Genomic DNA, 9,928 nt, shown 5'->3' on the forward strand with positions numbered 1-9,928 from the left:
GTCTCCCTGGCTATGGGCCTTCCCTTTGCCTCTTTGCCTCAGTCTGTTGGCCAAGTGTCTCTTCAAACTGGGAAAGGCCATGCTACACAGCCTGCTTCCAAGCGGGCCGCTCAGAGGCCAGGGTTTCTCACCTGTTGAATTCCCACCTTTCCATTCCTAAGGCCTTCAGATCCCTCTTGCAGATGTCCTTGTATCGCAGCTGTGGTCTACCTGTAGGTTGCTTTCCCTGCACGAGTTCTCCATAGAGGAGATCCTGTGGGATCTGGCCATCATCCACTCTCACAACATGACTGAGCCAACGCAGGCATCTTTGTTTTAGCAGTGCATACACGCTGGGGATTCCAGCTTGTTCCAGGACTGTGTTGTTGGAACTCTGTCCTGCCAGGTGATGCCGAGGATGCACCATAGGCAGCGCATGTGGAAAGTGTTCAGTTTCCTCTCCTGTTGTGAGCGAAGAGTGAAGGTTACTTTCTGAAGTAACCTACTAAAACTAGGAGATTGCACATACCCATCATGGCTTGTAACCGGGATGGAAGCAACAGTGTGAACACAAACCAGAGCCAGAATTTGCTGCAGTTTCATTGAACTGGTTCTAAAAGAATTCAAACATTCTCTTGATAAAGATTTTAATCCAAATGCATTGGGAACATGTGTACAGTTCTAGCAGCAGGTGAAGTGTTTGGGGCAGGGTTATAGCTGGTTTTCATCCTGCCTGCTGAAGGGTTTTAATCGAGCATGTTCTTCGGGATGGACAGGGATTCTTTTTTTCCTTTTTCAAGAACTGCATCACCACAGGTTGCTCATGAAGGGCTTAAGGTGCATGAGTTTGGAGCACTGGAGTTATGGTAGGGGAGATGAAGTCATTCCTCACATACATTCCCCCACAGTTGCATTTCTCATTGATAATTGAATGCATTCAAGGTGCAGGATAACTGGAGCCATATTTGGGAACATCTCAATCACTCTGGGTATGCGACCCACTCCATTGGCCCCCATGGGCTCCACAATGCCTTGTGGAAGCAAACTGGAAGTCAAGGGTGTGTGTGGGCGCTTTAGCTGATCCCCACTTTGTTAACCCCAAAAAAAGTTTAGCCCAGCATTTCCCAAACTGTGGGTCCCAATCCACTGGATATGCAGTGGGTCACACTGCAGTGCTCCCAGTCACTCTGCACAGTTTTACTGGGAGCCTCTGGAGGCTATTTCTGGATCACACCAGGCCCGTGACCCACTCCATTGGCCTCTGCAGACACCAGAATGCCCTGGAGAAGCAACCAAAAGTGACCTCCGCTTTCCATTCACAACTTCTGGTTTGCTTCCTTGCATGTCGGGTGTCGAGGAAGGAGCAGCTTCTTATCTGTTGCTGCCTGCGGAATGCAGCCTCAAAGACTCAGCCCACACAAAGAGCACTTCAGACATAAATCCTTCATTATTTCAGTCTGTATTTACAAGGTAACGGATATAACAGCAGCATAGCAAAGAAACATAAAGATGGCACAATGTGCAATATACATGACTACCAGCCTCCCCTGCCTTCCCACACATGAGGGCTCTTACAGTCCTTTTAAAGCACTGTGCGTGAATTTGGAAGGGTGGTGTCTCCTCCTCCTGGTGCTAGCTCAACACCTGTTACGTTTAGTGAGCTCTCTTTTCACCTGATTCTTGGTGACTCAGCATTTTACACAGCTTAGGCCCTACCTTATCCAGGCCAAATTTCCCCGGTTGTTTTCTAACCCTGACATCAGGTGGGTTGGGACCCACAGTTTGGGAAATGCTGGGCTAATCTTTTTTTTGGTTAACAAAGTGGGGATCAGCTAAAGTGCCCACAAACATTTTTCCCCCTAGTTCATTATTCTGCAAAGGCCCGTCTCAGAATGTGCAACCTTCTTCCTCTAACAAAAGTAGTTTGTCTTGCAGATACCTGTTTGGCTTCCTTGAAAAATTCACATGTTTGGGAGGAGAATTTGCTTTGAATTATACTTACAACATTTTGATGCTAACAAAAATGGCTAGTTGGCAATGCGAAATGGTGCATATCAGTGTTAAAAAAAAGCGATTGCCAACTTTTTGCTACTCTCAACTCTATGATTTTACAAGGTCTATGGGAAGACTGTCGGGTAGCTCTTCACCAAATTGCTGGGAAGCTTCATCTCTGGTGAGGGAACGCTGAGTCTTGGCAATCAGTGCCTCCTGCTAAAAAGAGCAGCTTGCTTCTCCCCCCCCAACCACTTTCTGATTCTCAGAGAACTTTTTCACTCACTCTGAATAAATGAAAACAAAGCTGCTCCTCATGTCTGGCACCGCGAACATGCACACTTGTGCCTCATTCCTCATTCTGCCGTCAGCCCTCAAGCACGTTTCCTAGAAGACGGGCTTCGGTTTCCTTGGAAGAGATTTTTAGGCTCCATAGAAAGGGGAAATAAGGACATAAGAAGAGCCCCGCTGGATCAGGCCAAAGACCCATCTAGTCCAGCTTCCTGTATTAAATTAAAGGCCCAATCCCATCCTCGAGACATGCTGGCATAACGCCACGTATGTCGGTACGTGGACAGCCCTGTGGGCACAGGAGCCCCCTCAATCTCAATGGCTGCATCACAGATCCTGGCACAACAGCAAGAAAAAGGCGCACTAGGACATGGACACAAGCTGATGCAGCTCCACCAGCAGGGAGGCCAAAACAGGGAGGGCAGGAAATGTGTATGACACGGGGGGGTGGGGGTGGAGGGAGGGTTGGCAAATGCCAGATCCAAAACCATGCGACAGACACACCCCTGACACCCAGAAAATGCGGTGCTAACAACAGACCTGACATGGGCTGGAGGAACCCCATAGAGAGCAAAGGGGAAGACCCGAAGAAAAGTACGCCACCTCGCACCCCCCTCAGCCAGCCAATGGAGCACAGGATACAGACTACACCTGGCAGCCAATTATGGTGCAGCTACCCCAGCATACAAGCGCAATGCCCTCACCTCCCATGGGACACCACTGAATGCTCACCTCACCAGCAACCCCCCAAACACTGAACATGCATCCCAAGCCAGAGAAGAGGTGTGATCAGTGCAGTCATCTATGCTGTGCTGCTCTCACTGTGTCTCTCCTTGCTCTCCACAGGCGGTCATTCCACAGGTGAAGACATCACGTAGATGCCAAGGGAAGTCTCCAGCATGCCAGCAGAGACCACTGAGGGCACACCTGCTGCTCAGCAAGGTTGCTGACCTATTCCTTCCAGTCAGGCCCCTGTAGCTATGCCAAGCCCATGACAGACAGTTAACCAGTTGGTGCAACTGGACCTCACTGGCACCTGTGACTCAGCTGTCTGTTGCAATGGAACAAAAGATCTTTTGGGAAGAGATAACTGGCAACTCCACCCATGTGTCTCTCTTTCAGATGCTGCTCTGTTGCTGATACATCTCTACAAAAACTTTGACTAGATTACACTTGTCATCTCTGTGTCTCTGTGATCCCCTCCAGTAGCCCCCCTTCTTGACCAGGCCCATGGAGGGATTTTGTAGTAGGAGGGCCTATAGGGCTCAGTCCCCCAAACACCCAGGGGTCCAAGGAGGGGAGGCTCCACAGGTGTCATAAGACCACTGGGGTGCCTGGCAGGAAAGTGCATGGGGAAGGCTGGCAGGAAAGTTCATGGTCATGCTGCCAGTGGCCAAGAGGATGCTGGATGGGTCCACATGTGCCATGGTCAGTGGAGTGGGGCTGACCAATGACCACCTACACAAGAACTTGTGGCAAGTGCCCCATGATGCATGACGCCCATGGATTGGCCCAGGCAGTGCCCACCCAGGGTGGTCCAGGTGCAGAACCTCTGGCAGTGAGATGCCTCTGCCTAAAGGAGCCCCAGATGCAGTGCAAGACCCAGGGAGGGGCAACAAGGACAGGCAAGGAAAACCAGCACCACTTAAAGGGGCTGATAGGGGATGGGTGCTAGCCGAGGAGCTAGCCAGCAGCGTGAGGTCACTACTTTGTTCTGGCCACTCAGGAGTCCACAGGATTGAGGAGGGGGGGAGGAACCAGAGAAGCAGGTGTTACCTCTCCCTCCATTAGCCAACTCATGACTTGCCAGCTGATCAGATTGTAACCAAAGTAGGACCTCTCACAAACAGAAAAGAGGCATCTGAATGATGATCATCACTCAGATGATTGCAGAATTATATAAATCCCTTTAAAAAAAAACCCCAACTTTCTAAGGTTTGTGGGGGAGGGAACGAGTCAAAAAATGGAATCCAGAAGATTGTGTACATATGACTAACAGCCCAATCCTATTCAGGTCTACAGCAGAGGATCAGGGGAATCTCTGCCATAAGCCCTGTTCTGGCAGTGTGAAAGCCGAACTGCCGGTGAGCGCTTTAGAGCCACCAGGGCAAACAGCTTGAGGCTCTGCGTGCATGCGCCACAGGTTCGCAGCCATCCCACCAGAGCAGGTAGTGTGCCAGTTTGGGGAAGGATCGGGGCAGGATTAGGGTATGGATGGGGCTGAACTGGGGGCAGTTTGGTAGTGGGAAGAGGAGAATCTCAGCAGCAGTAGTGCACACCAAGATCCTACCCCACTTTTCCTGGCCCAACATGCCTCCTGAGATTCCCTGGACTCACAGAAGCTAAATAGCTGGCAACAGTCCAGGGAGAACCATTGGCAGCTAGGCAACTTAAGGGAAGGTAAGTAAACAGGATTTTTACTTACCGCTCCTGGGCCATCTGGTTGCCCCCCTCCCACCACCATGGCATTGCGCAGGCTGGTGGAGGATAGGATTGAACTGCCCCTCTCTTTGCAGCCTTGGCAAAGCAAGTGTTAAAGGGAACAAATCTATATTCCTAGAGTGGCACTTCTGTTCATTTCATTCCCCCTCCCCCATAAGTGTGTAAGTTCTGCTTGTTGCTTCAGCATTGCAAGAGTTAAAAGCACTGCATCTTCATTTCAAGAGAGACATCATCTCACTCAGTCACCAAAGGGAAGCATTCAACAAGCCAGGTGAGAGGAATAGGAATTCAGTATGGGTGGGCGGCTTGGTATACACACGAGGCACACACATATAAGTGCGCACACATGATGTGCACATGAGACAGAGAGACAGAGGAAGAAGTGGGAGATTAGCGGCCAATAGAAAGACAAAGAGAAAAAAATGGACAAAAATTGAAACAAAATGTTAAGTTTGGAGAGGCAAAGAGGGGCCAAGGCGGGGTGGAAAGAGGCAGATCGGGAGTTAAAGGCGCGGGAAACATTGAAAATAAAGACGGACACAGAAAGACACAAGAGGAGAAGGAAAACAGAAAACAAACAGGAAACCAAAAAAAAAAGGGAGACCAGATTGTGATGTGACCCAAAATTGGATGACCAAACCCCCCCACCCCCAAAAAAAACATACATAGGAAGGCACCTGCTTGTTCCTATATTTTCAAATAATAAAAGCAAACAGATCATTCATTTTGGGCTAGTTATCCACTCTCGCTCCTGTCTTGTTACTAACTCTAGACAGTGCCTGCAAATTCCTCCTCTGACCTCGGTGACTGCCATATTCCTGCTTCAGCGCTGATGACATCACAATGAGCCATGTTAGCCTTGGACCAGGGGCTCATTTCTTATAAGCTGGAGTAGTGGCTCAATGGACAGGCCCCCTTTCCCAGCCTCTGGGAGCCATCATCTCTGTTCTGGGGGGTAGGGCGGTGGGCAGGGGGAGCAAAGAACATCTGAAGACACCCCCGGCAGCTCTTTCATTTTTCCGGAATGAACTTTGCTCTCCCTGAACGGAAAGCCACCCAAGGGAGGGCAAAGACAACATGTCCCACATGGCCTGCCAGAATTCTAGAACCCAAGGTCAGTGAAGATGCTAGATCCAAATCACATGTCTGAGAAGGAACTTCCAGAAGAATCATGTGAACTGGAAGCTGCAGCGGTCCTCCCCGCATCCTGCCTCCAGCACCTGGACAGCAGCAACTGGAAAGAGCGAATTTCCTCCCTGGAGGCCCTGGAGAAGGCAGTGGGAGAGATGGAGAAGAGTCAGTTGCCCTGCCAGGCTCTAGTGAGGCTGCTGGATAAAGAGCCAGGGTGGAAGGAGACCAAACTCCAAGTGATGCAGAAGAAGTTGCGTATTGTCACCCTCATCGCCCAGAGGGGGAACTTCTCTAGAACCTCAGCTCTCTTTGTCCTGGGAAACCTTGTGGACAAGATTGGAGATGTGATCTGTGGCAGTGACACCAAGGAAGCACTGACTGCAGTTGCAGAGGCCTGTGGGTTGCCCTGGACAGCAGGGAAGGTCACTGAAGCTGCCTTCTCTCAAGATAGCCCCAGAACCCATTCAGAAACCCTTAACTGGCTAACCAGCGCCATTCAAGATTTTGGCTTTGAAGGCATGGAAGCCAAGCTGTTCGTGGGCTACATTAAGTTTGCCTTGGCTGCTGCTCACCCTGATGTACGGACATCTGCCTTCAACCTCCTCAGGGTGATGTATCTGTATACAGGACCCCCTCTGAGGGCCTTCTTTGAGGATGAAAAGCCCCCTCTTCTCTCCCAGATAGATGCAGAATTTGAAAAGGTGACTGGTCAGAGTCCACCCTCTCCTTCAAGAGGCTGCTGCAAGTTCTGTATAGAGGAGAGGAATGAACAGAGAGGGGGCGATGCGCAGAGCTGCTGGAGGAACAATGCAGTTGACATTAGCAAGAGGATCTCCACAGAGCTGATACTGAAGATGCATGATAGGAGCTGGAAGGTCCGAAAGGAAGGGCTGGAGGAGGTTGCCAGAATCCTCAGTGAGGTCAAAGCCATCCAGCCCTGTCTCGGGGACCTCTCAGTTGCCTTGCGGTCCTGCCTGCATGACTCCAATAGAGCCCTTGTGAAGCAGACACTTATCGTCCTTCAGCAGCTCGCTGGCGTCATGGGGCCCGGCGTTAAGCAGCACGTGCGGACTCTGGGCATGTCAATCATCAGTGTCCTGAGAGAGAGCAAAAACAACTTGCGCTCAGTGGCCCTTGCGACTGTGGAGGCCTGGGCTCAACAGACAGGCATGAGGGAATGGCTAGAAGAAGACATCTTGACAGACACGAAGAAGGAGACCCTCTCCCAGAGGCAGGGGCTCCTGGGGTGGCTGGCTGAGAAGTTGCCACCCCCGACTTCGGTCTCCAGTGATCTGCTGCGTTGTGTGCCTCACCTTTACTCCGCCTTGGAGGACCATCATGACGAAAAGCGCCTGGCAGCCCACGATGCGCTGCCCTTCTTCATGTTCCACCTGGGCTTTGATAAGATGTCTGAAGCTACTGGAAGGCTGAAACCATCTTCCAGGGACCAGGTGCTGTCTGCGCTGGAGAAAGCCAGAGCCTGCCAGCCACCCAAGCCCACTGCTCATTTTGCCAAGCCACTTTCAAAGCTACCAAGGGGCAAATCCTGGTACAAGTCAGCTTCTCCAGAACAGGACAACCCGGCCTCCCTCCCGATGGACAATTCAGCGTCCAGTGAGCTGAGCTTGGATGGAAAGCAAACCAAACTGGAACGAGCTGTCCAGAAAACGAAGAGAGTGCCGAGCATGAAGGTGCAGTCAAAGCTTCACGGCAAGGAAGACGGCAGCAAACTGGGACCCATCTTCATCATTGTCCCCAAGGCAAAGGAGCAGCGGATGAAGGATGAGAAAGCTTTGAAGGTGCTGAGATGGAACTTCAGCACCCCAAACAGCAAGTACATCGAGCAGCTGAAGGCCCAGATGAACGGCTGCCTCTCAAACTGGCTGCAGGAGGAGCTGTTTCACTCCAATTTCCAGCACCACATCAAAGCTCTGACTGTGATGACCAAGCATTTGGAGAGCGAGAAGGAGGGAGTCATCAGCTGCTTGGACCTCATCCTGAAGTGGCTCAGCTTGCGTCTGTTTGACACCAACACGTGGGTGTTGATGAAGACCTTGGAGTACCTCAAAAGACTCTTCAGTCTGCTGATTGAGGAGAAATACCAGCTGACGGAGAATGAAGCCTCCTCCTTCCTCCCCTACCTCCTCCAGAAAATGGGGGGGACCAAGGAGTCCATCCTCAAGGAGGTGCGGGCAATCGTGAAGCAGACAACCATGGTCTACCCAGCCTGCAAAACATTCTATTTCCTCCTGGAGGGAGCCCAGGCCAAGAATCCCAACCAGCGGATGGGGTGCTTGAAAGAGCTGGAGTGGATGCTGAGGACATACGGGCCAGATGTGTGCCAGCCAAACCCAGGCAAAGCCTTGAAGACCATCATTGCTTTCACAGGAGACTCAAACAATGCTGTCCACAACACTGCCTTGAGGGTCATCGCAACTGCCCGGGATGTGTATGGAGCAGAGGCATTCAAAGTCATTGGGAATATATCTGAGAAGCATATGAGCCTGCTGGAGGACAGCATCAGAGAGGCAGCAGCCAAACAAAGCAACGGAAGCAGCCACCAAACAGAGGAAGAATATTTGTTTCTCCAGCAGAACCAAGCCAGGGTGGAGAATGCTCACAAACTGGTCTTCTGCAAAGACCTGAAACCAGCTGACAGTGTCCCCCATGAGACGAGCCTGGAGTCTCCAGCAGAGAACAGTGTCTCTTCCAACATCAATATGATCACCTGTCATGTAGCCAGTGGCAACACCAGCACCAGCATCGAGGCCCTAGCTCAGATCCAGGAGATTCTACGGCAGGAGGACAAGGCGCAGGCCATGTCTGGACACATCAACCCATTTCTGATAGCTGCGCTCCGACAGCTGAAGTACATCCATCGGCTGCACGTGACTGCAGAGGAGACGATGGGGAAGGAGCTGATCATTCAGCTCTATAGCGCTCTCATCTGCAACATGATCTCCCTGTTCCAGGTGGAGAGTCTGGCTCAGGAAGCCTCCGCTGGGGTTCTGAAAGACCTTATGAACACCCTCCTCACCTTACTGCTGGATTCTCCAGTTGAGGAGTTTCAGGAAGAACAGGAAGTCACACAGTCTGTCAATCTCTTGATAACCAAGGTTCTAGAGAACTCAGACCAGACCAGGATTCTCAGCACCTTGTTTGTCCTGCTCCACGAAGGCCTGACAGCCAATACCAACTTTCTTGGCTTTTCCGAACTGGTGGCCAAGTGTTTGTGGAAAACTATCAAATTCCTTCCACAGACTATCGGTAGCATTAGCTTGGATCACGTTCTGTTGGACATCCACATTTTCATGAAGGCAATTCCCAAGGAAAAACTGAAGCAGTACCAGAGCAGTTATCCCTACCGGGCCCTGAGGACTCTTCTGCACACCCTCTGCAAGTTGAAGGGAGACAAGATCTTAGATCACCTCACTCTGATAGAGAACAGAGATGAGTCTGAGTTGGAGGTCCACCTGCGGAAGGTTGTGAGGCACTTGGCAGGGCAGGCAGGCAGGGATGAGGACAATGAACCTTCTTGTCCTGCTGAGGACCAGGTAAGCGGTGCCCTGGATGCAATTTTCAAGAAGATCAACAACAAGGAGACTGCCAGGGCAGGCCTTGAGGAGCTGTATGAGTATAAGAAGAAGCATCCTCAAGCGGACTTGGAGCCCTTCTTGAAAAGCTGCTCCCTCCTCTTCCGGAGTTACGTCAAACATGGCTTAGCAGTGATCGGGTCAGAAAGAGAAGGCAAGCAGAAGAGCAGCTTTTCTACAGAGAAGGCTCTTTAAACCAAGACTGAGCTTGCGTCCCCCAGTCCCGACAGCTCCTCAGGTGCCCCAGATGCAGAAGGTTCATGGCCTGACCAGGTATACGTTTCATTGGCTCTCTTCTTTTCAGGCCAGCAAAATCATTCATGAGGTGAAAAGCAAACAATAAAATCAACCAGCTACTGAAAACCAGAGAGGCACCACAAAAAAGTCATTTCACTCACGGGGTTCATTTGGTGGGCTGGCTTCAGGTTGGTGGTTGCAGAAGTGGTCAGTGATTTAGAAGTGCTCTCTAGAACTCAGCAGCTCAGAGGCAGAAAAATACG

At 51.0% G+C, this 9,928-nt stretch overlaps 1 pseudogene; it reads left to right on the forward strand.

Annotated features, from left to right (window-relative positions):
• Positions 1 to 5,828: 5,828 nt before the first annotated feature.
• On the forward strand, positions 5,829 to 9,623 carry LOC136645354 (cytoskeleton-associated protein 5 pseudogene; annotated as a pseudogene).
• Positions 9,624 to 9,928: the final 305 nt, after the last annotated feature.

The sequence above is a fragment of the Tiliqua scincoides genome, chromosome 3 (genome assembly GCF_035046505.1).
Source record: "Tiliqua scincoides isolate rTilSci1 chromosome 3, rTilSci1.hap2, whole genome shotgun sequence".
Lineage (NCBI taxonomy): Eukaryota > Metazoa > Chordata > Lepidosauria > Squamata > Scincidae > Tiliqua > Tiliqua scincoides.